General features: G+C 47.5%; 1 protein-coding gene across 2 annotated transcripts in view; it reads right to left on the minus strand.

Annotated features, from left to right (window-relative positions):
* LRBA (LPS responsive beige-like anchor protein) overlaps positions 1 to 12,944 on the minus strand; it is a 2,244,423-nt gene that overhangs the window by 2,029,553 nt on the left and 201,926 nt on the right. The window lies entirely within an intron of this gene.

Below are 12,944 nucleotides of genomic sequence, written 5' to 3' on the forward strand. Positions count from 1 at the left end.
AAAGCAAATATTAAGTAGGCAAAAAATACGAATCTTTTCACAACAAAAGTGCCTGGGGGTCAAAAAATTAGTCAAACAGAGTGGATCACAACACCAATACTACACAAAAGACACCAGTGAGGACATCATCCGTGTTAGTGAATGCAGGCCAAGTAGAGGCTCAAGAGCATATGGAGAAATAGTTCCCATCAGAAGCCACACTGTACCGCCCTCTTTGTCAAAGAGGGCGGTACAGTGTGGCTTCTGATGGGAACTATTTCTCCATATGCTCTTGAGCCTCTACTTGGCCTGCATTCACTAACACGGATGATGTCCTCACTGGTGTCTTTTGTGTAGTATTGGTGTTGTGATCCACTCTGTTTGACTAATTTTTTGACCCCCAGGCACTTTTGTTGTGAAAATATTGTATTTTGGGGCATGTACCTGGTTGGTCGGTAAACTCGCCCTTAGACCCTCCTCCCATTGTTTGTTGTGTGCGGGAAAAAATACGAATCAACAAGTAGAAGGAGTAAGATGTTTTTTATTTTTTTATTTTCATTGGCTCAAAATCTCCTCCTTGTATACAGTAACAAAAACCAACACAGCTAAGTAACTTTAAAAATGATGCTGTGTGGCGGACAAGTAAAATGTGCAAAGTAATATCATGCACAACTTTGATGTGACTGCTGTGTCCGCCGATTATAACTGAATGAGCAGGTTTGGTGCTCTAAAACCTCATCCAAACTTCATCCATCATTCATTAATATAAGAATCTACAAGATTCTACCGAGTTTGAAAGAGTGAATTTGTACACTGAGAGAATCTCCTTTACACAATGCAAATATGGATCTCAAAGTCCTGGTGCAAAGCTTTGAAGGTCAGTCTGTCATTAACAAAAATGCTGGCAATCTGAAATCAGTCATCTATGATTTTCCTAGCTTTAAGCGTAGAGCAGCCCCTGCAGCAACGATTACATTTAGAAGTGAATGTCTAAGCATATGGCGCTCTGCACTTCCAAAACTATGGAAAGTAGTTTGCTGAAAGGTGCATATGATTATTCAGTTCAAGTACATGGCTTTTATAAAGTCAAAAAGGGTATACTTTCACATCTAACCCCATGGGATTCAAAATTGAGGCCTGCATATAGTACGCCATGTTTTTTTTGTTTTTAAGGTAGACAGTATAGTATTCACCATTGGTATGTGGTGCACGTAGTGGGAATTTCCATGTTTTATAAACAAGTGTTGCTTTCGTATTAATTTGTTAGACTATGGTAATGCTGCTGTAACCTATGATCATGAAAAGCAAACTTTTATTTGAGGATTTAACAAATCAACTTATCAGTTTCCACTAAGACATGAATGCATAAAACTTTATTGAGCCACAAAAATATATGTACAAACACGGGCCCACAACCACATGGGCCGGCCGCTAACAGCAAGGCATGGTGCAATACAAGAAAATCAGTGGTCGAAACCCCAGCGGTCAAGCGAGAACAGGATACAAAGTGCCGCACAGAGTGTAGAGCAGGATAAAAGACTTTTCTTATTTTAAATAAAAACTTAAAGAAAACAAACACAAAAACAAAGGCGAATAGCGTAATGAACAGAGTCAGCCCTAAAGGGGGGGAAGCTCACGAACAGGAGATACAAATTGCAAGCAATAGAATGAGTCAGGGTGGGGGGACAGAGGGGAGGTCAAGCAAACCATATGATTAATGAACGAACTGACGGGAATGCCAAGTCAGGGGGACAAGGGGACATCAGGGGTCTCTACCAGGGGAGGAGTACAGATGTTCCCACGATAGGCATTCCACTGACTCCAGATCTTCGTCCAGGCCCCTGGTCTGCCCCTAGCCGTGTACACCGTCTTTTCCCGGAACATAGACCAGTCCATATTTTCTACCCACACAGACACTTTAGGGGGCCTTTGCGAGCCCCAAAGCTGCGCTATATCTCGCTTTGCAACCATGTACCCCAGGGTCGCCCATCTCGTCTGGGCCACAGTGTAATCATTGGGTTCCTACACGTTCAGCAAACACCTCCGGGCCTCAGGCAACAGGGCAATCCCAGTAACATCAGCCATCACCGCAAGCACCTTAGTCCAATAATCAGCCACCTCCGAACACTCCCAAAGGATATGGAGAAACGTAGCACTCATCCCGCACCCACGTTTGCACAAACCATCCGGGGAAAAACCCATTGCAACCAAACGAGGACCTGTAACGTACACACGGTGTAATATCTTAAGCTGGACAAGACGGAGCCGGGCGGGAATGGCGACCTCTTTCGGGGAAGACAGAGCCGATTGCCAGTCTTCGTCGTCCAAATCCAGCCCGTCTCCAGTCCATACTTCTCGAAGCCGGCCGAGTAAATCCGCTCGATTGTTGATCAACTTCTTATAGATCAAAGAGATAGTGCTATCAGGGAGATGACCGTCAAGTATACGATCTTCAAGGGGGGAGGATTCAGGGATGGCGGCACCGGAGACCAGAACCGAAGTCAGAGCATGACGGACCTGCAAATATCTAAAAAACTCTGTCACTCAGTTCATATTCATTCCGAAGGGCTTCGTAAGACTTCACTGCTCCGTTCACCCAAAGGTCACCCTCTCTACAGATACCAATCATGTCCCAGCGGTCAAACCCCTTCGTAGTCCAGAGACTACCCAAACGTTCAGACGCATAAAGTGGAGTCGCCAGCGTGACTCGATCAACCCAGACCATGCTCACATTCGCAGCCCGCCACACACCGACAGCAATCCTGGTCGGACCCGTAAGGCAGAGCCCAGCCGCCCTGGAATAAAGCACTCTATTGAAGTCTCCACCCGGCAATTGGAATTTGTCCATTTCAAAAGCCGGATTCGGGCCGGGGGAGTACATCGAATGGTTGATGGCGGACAACTGGGAGGCCCAGTAATATCTTCTGATATCAGGAAGCGCCACACCCCCGTCATACCAAGGGATGGTGAGCTTCGCAAGGGCAATGCGCGGACGCCCGTCCCAAATCAGCTGTCTCTGTAAACCCTCTACCTCCCGGAAATAACCAGGAGAGATAACATCAAAAGAATTCTGGAGTGCATAAAGAAAGCGCGGTAGGGACATCATCTTGAAGAGGGCGGCCCTGCCCAGCGGCGACAAAGGTAACTTACGCCACCGGGCCACGTCCAGCCTCAATCTACGAAGTGGGGGAAGGATATTGCGTTCGAAGCGGAGCGACGAGTCCAGTGTAATAAATATACCCAAATATGTAAAGCCCGTTTGAGCAACCTGAATGGGAAATCTACGTGGTAGCGGAGGCAAACCGCCAGAAATAACATACACACAGGATTTAGCCCAGTTTATAATCAAGCCAGAGTTCTTTCCGAACGAAGTAAGGACGTCAAAAAGGACATTCAGAGATTTACGTGGGGAGGTAAGATAAAGAAGAATGTCATCGGCGTAAAGCGAAACATGATCCTCAAAGTCGGGGGACCACCGTATACATTTAATAGACGGCTCCCATCGGAGCCACGCAGCGAGCGGCTCCAATGCGAGAGCAAAAAGCAGCGGAGACAAGGGACATCCCTGCCTAGTCCCCCTACCAAGGGAAAAGGGTACCGACACTCGACCGTTAACAACGACCTGCGCCAAGGGGTTGGTATACAACAGTTTCACCCATCCGATAAACTCCGGGCCGAAACTAAACTTCACAAGGGCAGCCCAAAGGTAGGGCCACTCTATCGTGCCAAAGGCCATCGAGGCGTCCAATGAAGCCAAAATGGCCGGTTCCGTCAGAGACCCCGCCCTCGCAAGGACACCATGAAGGCGTCGCAGGTTAAGGGCCGTGTTCCGGTGCGGGATGAACCCGGATTGGTCCGGATGAATCAAGTCACCGATGACCACCAGCAGACGAGTGGCAAGAACCTTGGCTAGAACCTTAGGCTCAGCGTTTAACAGGGAGATAAGCCTATATGACGCACAAAGGTCTCGGGGTTTACCTTCTTTAGGAATAACCACTATCGTGGCCAGACGCTGGTCATAGGGGAGTGTGCCTAGATCACGGGATTCCCGAAACATCGCTCGAAGATAGGGCGCAATCTTATCAGGCCGCAGCTTGTATAGCTCAATCGGCAGGCCGTTCGGGCCCATGGCCTTGCCCGAACGGAGAGATCGAATTGCCGCCGCTATTTCGTCCGTGGAGAACGGGGCCTCCATAGATACCCGCTCCACTTCCGAAAGGCAGGGCAGATCTATATCACGCAACAAGAAGTGGGAGTCATCTTCGTCCCTAGCCGACACCGGGGAGTAAACCGTACGGAAATAATCCGCAAAACATTCCACTATCTCACCCGGGTCAGTCACTCTCACACCATCCAAAGTCTGAATCACAGGCACAACACGATTCGCTCTTTCCTTCTTGTCCAACCAGGCAAGCAATTTACCCGCCTTATCCCCAACATCGTAAAGTCGGCCCCGTTGTTCCCTATACATCGCCTTGGCGGCATCCGTGACCAGGGACTTGTATTCAAATTGCTTCAGACTAAGGGCATGGAGTTTGTCACACGTAACACCCGACTCCAGGTCAGCCTCCAACCCAAGTATTTCCGTTTCCAGAACCACCACCTCCCGATTCCTGGCCTTCTTAGTTCCAGCGATAAGAGATAGGGCCTGCCCACGAATCACCGTCTTAAAGGCCTCCCATAGGGACACCGCAGAGGAGACGGACCCTTCGTTGTCCAGAAAGTAGTGGTCTAAGGACTCGAGCAGTTGATCACGTGTCCCAGGAGAGCTCAAGTACCAAGGATTGATAGGTGCCACCCGCCCCACTGCTTCAATACCCATTCCAAAACAGAGCCAGAGCAGGGAGTGGTCAGAGATGCCCCGGGCCAGGTGTCTAATCTCCCGGATCGAGGAAGCCTGTGCCGCTGGCATGAGGAAATAATCAAGGCGGGACAAACTCCCATGAGCCCCGGAGTGGAAAGTATATTGGAGCTGGGTGGGATGTAGAAGTCTCCAGCAGTCCACCAAACCAAAGGTATCCAGGAAACCACCCAGCCAAGCTTGGGCCGAAGGGGTATCCCTGGGGGGGTGACGATCAACCAAACCCGAGAGAACAGAATTGAAATCACCAGCCAGGAAAAGAGCACCATCAGGAAGTCCCAACAGCACTCGGCCAACATCAGAAAAGGTGGAGGTCTGCAGGCCAGGGGGTACATAAACGGTAAATAGGGAAAGGGTCTTGCCCTCATATCGTCCCACGAGGGCGGCATAGCGCCCTCTATCATCCAGGAGTAACTCGTCTATCTCAAGGGGAAGGGAAGACCGGACAAGGATGCCTACCCCTCTGGAGCCCGTAGTAAACCCCGAGTGTGCAACAAGACGATAGCCCCACCTATTCATCGCATGACAAGTATTACCCACTAGGTGTGTCTCCTGCAAAAACACAATATCAGGAGACAGTCGTCGCAAATATCGCAACACCACCCCCCCCGTTTTATACGATCCCCCAAACCATTGACATTCCACGAAACAAACCTCAACCCATCAACCCCCATCCCAACATGTGACGCAGGAGCCACCCCACAAAGAGCAAGACACTGAAAATAAAGTTGCAAACATTACATCGCCTTGAAAAAAACAAAACACAACCACAAACACCCCACCAACCCACCCCCCAACACCCAATGCAACACCCCCCACCCTGCACCCCTGCAATAGACTGAAAAGCCACCCCAACATGCAGTGTGCCTGTCGCCCAAACAACCCCATTCTACAGAAAGACCCCGGAGGAGGAAAGGGCCCATGTCCCACCCGCCACCCCGAGAGAGGAAAAAGATGGGGAGACACAGAAAACAAAAACCACACAACTACGGAACCCCAGCTGAAATTGTCTTATTACGGGGGCAGAGATATTGCTGTCAGCTCTCCACGCCACCCTCGGCCCCATCCGGGAGCTCGGCGGGATCAGTCAGGTTAGTTCGATCCGGCAAGGAATCCAGCCAATCACTAACGGTCTCAGGTCGATCAAAGAAAAATGTCCGCTCATTGTACTCAACTCGCAGCCTGGTGGGAAAAAGCATGGCATATTTCAGTCCCAAGTCTCGGAGACGCTTCTTGACTCCACGGAAGCCCATTCGCTGTCTCTGGACCAGTTGAGAAAAGTCTGGATAGAAATTCACAGTAGCATTCTCAAAAGCCACCGGGCCCTTCACTCTCGAGGCCTGCAGGATAGCGTCTCGGTCCCTGTAGTGAAAAAGCTTGGCAACGATGGGCCTCGGCGGCGCGCCAGGCTTGCCCTTTCCACCCGGAACACGATGGGCACGTTCCACCGCAAAGAATTTGCTTAACCCAGACGGAGCAAGGTAGTTCTGAACCAGGTCCTCAACAAGGAGATCAACGGAGTGAGCCTCAGGATTTTCCGGAACGCCAATTACACGCACGTTACAGCGTCGTGCCCTGTTCTCAAAATCCTCCAGTCGATGGGACATGAAATCGTTCGCCGTTCTAAGATTGCCAATCTCCGTCTGAAGCTCCGAGACGTCGGTCGTGAGACTTGTCGTCTTGAGGTCCAATGACGTCACCTTCTCATTGGTCTTGGACAGATCAGCCCGAATCAAGTTCACATCAATGGCCACAGTGTCGATTTTGTGAGCCAAGGCTTCGTACTGTTGGCCGATAGTCTCCTTCATGTTAGAGATGGCACCCATGACGTCCTGTAGGGATAGCTCTGCCATCGGGTCCCCCATTGCACTCGGGGTAGATATGACGGCACCCGGGGACACTTTAGACTGGGTATACCGGTCCATGATGTTAGACTGGACCGGGCCCCCACGAACGGGAGTCTTGGTCTTCCGTCTCTCTTGGTCCCCTCTGCCAGACATGGTGGAGAATGAGCCCTCGAGGGACCCTCGCGACCTGGTGAAAATGGCCGCCGAAAAACAGGGCGCCACCGTCCAAAAATCACCAACGGGGGCAAGTCAAGGTGTAAGACGGCCCGGACAGATCCAAATCGAGCGAAAGGCTCCCTTACACTGCATCGTTGTTGGGTCAGCCACCGGCCAGACACATCAGTAGAGAGACGTAGTCAGAGTGAAATCGAAACCGAAAGTTAAGAGGGGGACTCATGAGTCGAATCCCACTGCCGCTGTTGTTCAACTTAGACACGGCATCAGAGCCTCGCCAAGTCCCGGGAGTGCCCCGAGGCGGGCCTCGGAAAGTTCGATTCGACGTATCTTCGGTGCCCCCGGTCCAATTCAAAATCCGAAACCAGTGTTGAGATCAGCCCAGGTTCCTCTTCAATAATCCATTTAAGAATCCAGGATATTTTCAGGATATTATGCCGGGAGTGGCGGGGGTCCGGAGAGCTCCGAGCTCACGCGGCCATCACGGATGCCCGCTAAGCTCCTCCTCAATGCAGAACATTTTCAAAATGCAACACCTTATTCGCAAATGAGCACATGACATTTTGACAACTGGCAGCTGCTGTTATGTTGATATTTACATGCATTTCTTGACTTCTGATCAATCTCTCACTCTCTCTAACTCTCTCTCTCTCCCTCTCCTAACCCACCGTGAGACACTACCACCAACAGATCCTGGATATCCAACGCGCTGCTTTAGGGGAAAACGTAAACGTCACCACCAATAGAAACAAGGAGATGTTTATCATAAAACATGTCACCTCACCAGCGGATGCCTACAACACATCACCTCCTCACAGGACCTTCACAACCAAGTCTCTCAATTCTTCTGCAACAAGCTAACCTCCATATACAGCAATTTCGACATTCAACAGGACCCAACGTACCTCACAACATATCTAACAGTCTTGTTCAAAGAAACAATTATGCCCATGTGGCCCCTGCTTCCACCTTGGATACAACTGCTGCAACCATGTAGTACTACTCATAGGCCTCATTGGACTCTTGCTTCCATCAGACTGTCACCAAAGGACAAAACAAACAAAAGAAACCTGGTCAGGATCACTGTGAGTGTGCCATGTTAAGTCTGAGACCATGAGTCCATTGATGACACTGTAGTGATATCACTGGGCTATACAAATTCCCATCAGCCCACCCATCTGGTGGAGTATCGTCACGTGGGAGATGTATCATAAATCCAAATCTTCAAGCAACTGAGACTGATGCAAAGAAGGATTTTGAGTGTCACCAAAGGACTTCAACCCATCAGTTCAGTGCTCACACCTATCCTGAATGTCTCCATTTCATCACCCCCCTTCCCGGACACATGGAAACACAACAGTCTTCTCCCTGCTCAAGAAGCCCTTCTTAGACCCATCAATGCCCACCATGTATAGATCGAGTATATATATATTTCACGGCTTCAACTCTCCTCCTTTACTCCAGCTTTCATCAAGGAAGACAGCACTCACCGGGGCTGTTTCTGTTAATTTATTGAACAGCAAACTCGCACATCAAAACAGACGCGTTTCGGTAACAACCAAATTCTTCTATGTTTACCGAAGCGCCAGCGCGCCATGATTTTAAAAACCTTGTTTACTGCATAAACACAAAGAGGGGACTGTCGTAGAATCACGGCATCCTTAACACACAGCGCAACTGGTAAGCACCATGTTGGAATGTCAAAAATGCTTATATAAACAAACATCGCATTTGCAATTACTTGTCAAACAAGATGCCAACATCTCAACATCTCAAATGTTCGATATCTATACATTGCTGCACATACGAGGAAAATATATAGCCTCATAATCAAAGTGCAACCACAAAATAATTAATTACGCCCATAGATGGGCTCTGCTACCAATATGGCATATTCTCCTCCAACCAATGTACTGTTGAATTCATTACGCCCTGAATGGGCCAAAATCATCACCACCACACTGGATGTCAAGGTGTCACAAAACATGACTTGAGGCAGCCTATCTACACATTCCACAATATTTACACTTATATACAAATGAGCACACCCTGCTTTTCATTACATTAAAAAAAGTTGAATATTAAAGATAAAGATGGAAATAGAAAAAGATAGGAGGACCAAATCAAAAACTCAAGAAATTCAAAAAATTACGAAATTCGAAATCTCATCTCATTGAATTAGGCAGCAGAGAAGAGGGGGAAGCTGATAAAGAGTCGATAAAAAGTCTCATACGTTTATATATACATCTCCTACATACATCAAGACATTATCGCAGTATATACACAGACTAATTGACCAAACTGATTAAACAGGTACCTCATTCCCCTAAATGTATAGCAAGCTCTTCACTGCTGTTGAGGCCTATCGGTGCCTTTGTCTGAAGGTCAATTATAAACCATGACTCCAGACTCCGTAGCCCCAAAATCCTGTCACCCCCTCGGGGATTGCTAGGTACATGATCAAGGCAAAAGTAGCTCAGCAAATCCCTATTGCGATGATGTTCCTTATCAAAATGTTGCGCAACAGGGTAAGCTTCATCCCCCTTCGCTATTGCCCGCATATGCTCCAGTAACCTTATTTTAGTCGGATGAATCGTGCTGCCTATGTAACGTAGGCCGCATGGGCACATGAGACAATACACTGTATAGGGGGTAGTACACGTCAAAAACTTCCTGATGCTTTCACGGGTGCCTACAATTGGAATTCCACAGGTAAGAACACTCTTGCTTCCCTTGCAGGCATTACACTTCCCGCATGGGAAGAACCCATGCATAGAGCCAAAAGCAGATCTTGGGGCATCAGTTAGATGACTACGTACTAAGTAATTTTTCAAAGACCTTGCCTTCCTAAATGTGACACGGGGGTTAGATGGAAAATCTCCCCCTATCACATGGTCCTTCTGCAAGATATGCCAGTTTTTCTTCGTAATTCTTTTCAAATCCCTGGCGTTCCTTGAGTAAGTAGTTATGAGGCGAAATTTACCCTCAATAGCTATTCTTCTTAATCCTGAGTAGTTCCCCGTAGGGGATACTACTCACCAAATTGTTGGGATGGCTACTGGAGGCATGCAGGACAGAATTTCCTGCGGTTGCCTTCCGATAAAGTCTGGTCTTCAACTGCCCTCCCTCCACATAGATGTTAAGATCTAAATAATGAACTGATTCAGCGCTCACATCTCTATTGAACTCAAGGTTGACCTCATTCATGTTTAAGACCCCAATGAAATCCCGAGCTGTCTCTGATGACCCACTCCAAATAATGAACAAGTCATCTATGTAACTGTACCATCAAACCACTCGATTGGTCCACTCTTTGTTGGCCTCACCCCAGGCCACCTGCTTCTCCCACCAGCCAACGAACAAGTTTGCGTAGCTGGGGGTGAAGCAGGCAGGTGCCCATGGCCGTACCTGAGGTCTGTCTATACATCTGAGTCTGGAAGAGAAAAATGTTGTGAAATAGGCAGAATTTGGCAAAATCCAATACCAATGCACTATGGCCAGTGTACTTCAACGCACGTTATTCCAAAAATTATTTCATGGCCACTAGGCCATCTTGATGCACTATTGAAGTATATAAACTAGTGATGTTTAAGACCATCAATTTATAGCCTTCTTTCCATTGTAAAGATGCGATATGGCCCAACAGATCTTTGGTATCACTAATGTACGATTTAAGGACTTTCACATGTGGTAAAAGAAAGAAGTCCCCATAAATCGACATATGTTCCGTAAGGCTCCCTTGCGATGCCACAATGGGTCTCCCCAGTGGTGCCAGCTTATTCTTGTGCACCTTCGGCAAATGGTAGAAGGTAGGGATAGTAGGGTTCAGTCGTCTCAAGAACAGGAATTCATCCATTTCCAATAGTCCTTTATCATGCCATTTAGAAATCAAAGAATGATAGTCCACAATGCTCGGATGGTACTCATTTGCAGTAATCACAGTATAAGTCTGCTGGTTGGCCAGTTGACGTATTGCCTTCATATCATAATTCTTCCTTGTCTGAAGAACAATGTTACCGCCCTTATTTGAGGGCTTGCACACAATCCCTTCATCCTCGCTCAGACTCTTAAGGGCCATACGTTGGTTAAAGGTAAAGTTCCCTTTGTTTTTTTATTACCATTCACAAATTTCTGTTTTCATCTTAACTGCACCAAATCCTTGATGACCGAGTCCACAAAAGTTTCAATGACATCTAGTGCCATCTGAGGTAAGAATTGTGATACAGACTTAAATGGAGTGAGGCCGCCACTTTGTTCAATGCCTGTCACTGAGAGTTGCTGTGACTGACTTATAGACGTTAAGGCATTGTCCGGAGCCTCAGTTCTCAGTTCCTCCAGTACCATGATAGCATTTAAATCACTCCCTGACAGGGCATCCATGTCTTGATGGACAATCCCCTTCTTTTTGCGTTTCGTTGCCGTTGGCTTGATCTTAAAATATTTATGCAGCTTTAACTTGCGCATGAATTCAAACAAGTCTATGTGTGTCTGGGTGAATTCCATACCCCTTTGAGGACAAAACTGGAGTCCCAACTTTAGGACTGACTCTTCAATGTTGGTCAGCCGTTTGTCAGTCAGAATAATGATGGTAAGATTGTCACCCATCATTTACGTTTCTTGTTGTAGATTCTCTTGCTCCGTGTAGCTGGTGGGGATAGGTTGCTTTTTGCGGCCCCCCTGTCTTCCTCTTCCCGCCCGTTCCGGTGGCTTGCCTCTGCCCCCTCTTTGCCACGACTGGCGGATGAGCTTGAACTCCTCGCGAAAAGGAGTACGGATCAGACCGGATCTCAATGCACTCCCGATTTTCATCCTCACAAGACTCGTTCTCGGTGACCTCAGAATCAGAGGTGATTGGTGCCTCTGCCGTTGTTTGTACCTGCGCCTTTCCACTGCTCAGGAGCTCCTTCCTCGGGTTATCATACTTCTTAGAGAAGGTCATCACCCTCCATTGGGCGTAATCATCTTTGTCCTAATCAAATTTGCTCAGTTTCCGATGCTTAATTTTCTCTTCATATGATTTCAAGCACTTCTTTATTTGTTCCTTAAATTCAGTTATTTTCGTTTGATCCTCCTCTTTCTTAAACATTTCCTCCATCTCTTCAATGCCCTTTAGTGCCTTCTCACGATCACTCCACGAGAATTTCACCAAAATCCGTAACATCCCTCTACATGACTCCGCAGTATGCTCCACACACACACACACACACACACACATACACACACACCTTCCAAAGCATGAAACTACTTGCCGTTACCCATCAGCGCCTCCTCCTCTGTTCTTGAGTTCTGCAAGAAGCTGAAGACCTGGCTCTTTGAATAGTTCCCCTTCTGCCCTAGGAAAGGCTGGCATCACTTGCTCATTACCAGGATACCCTCCCATGTTAACGTGTGCTACACAGATCCACATAACATAGCCCTTACTTACAAACCGTGTCTTATATTTTTGTACAATAGCCTGCACCTTTTTCTTTAGAAAAGAAAAATGTGAATATCAAGAAAAAGTACCTCTTCTTGATTGAAACTAAGCAAGTCTAGAGACCGCATAATCTTTAAGCTCTGCCTTGCTACTCTGTATGTTCTCCACTACCGCTGCCTTCCCATGCAACCTTTGTATAAAAGTGATACCACTGAAGGAATGTCGAGCTGTTTGCCTGCAGGCAGGGCAGCAATGGCGCCATCCAGAATCAACTTAGATTCAGGGAAGCCGGTCCACTATGCCTCGTCCATAGAAGTAAGTAAGGACTTCAAGATAGTATCTCATGCCAATCTGGGGTTCAAGTTGCCGACACTAACTGACAACCAAGGAAACAGTGAGCCTGTGTAAACAAAGCAAGGTGGCGGAGGTGAGAGTGTGAGGGAAGCAGGCTGCACTTGTTTGTATAATATTGCTATGCAGCAGCTCTTAAGATATAAAAGAGCTTCAAATCATTAACATGAAATGCAGAAGACGATGGAGGCAATAAAATCACGAACCGAAGTTTACATTCACTCGAGCCAAGGCATTTTTTTGAGCTAAAGAGCAACAGGTAGGTCTTTCCATGCAAACCACCAAAAATTATAAGAACATTCAAACTACAATCCAA

Source organism: Lissotriton helveticus, chromosome 2_1, assembly GCF_964261635.1.
Source record: "Lissotriton helveticus chromosome 2_1, aLisHel1.1, whole genome shotgun sequence".
NCBI lineage: Eukaryota > Metazoa > Chordata > Amphibia > Caudata > Salamandridae > Lissotriton > Lissotriton helveticus.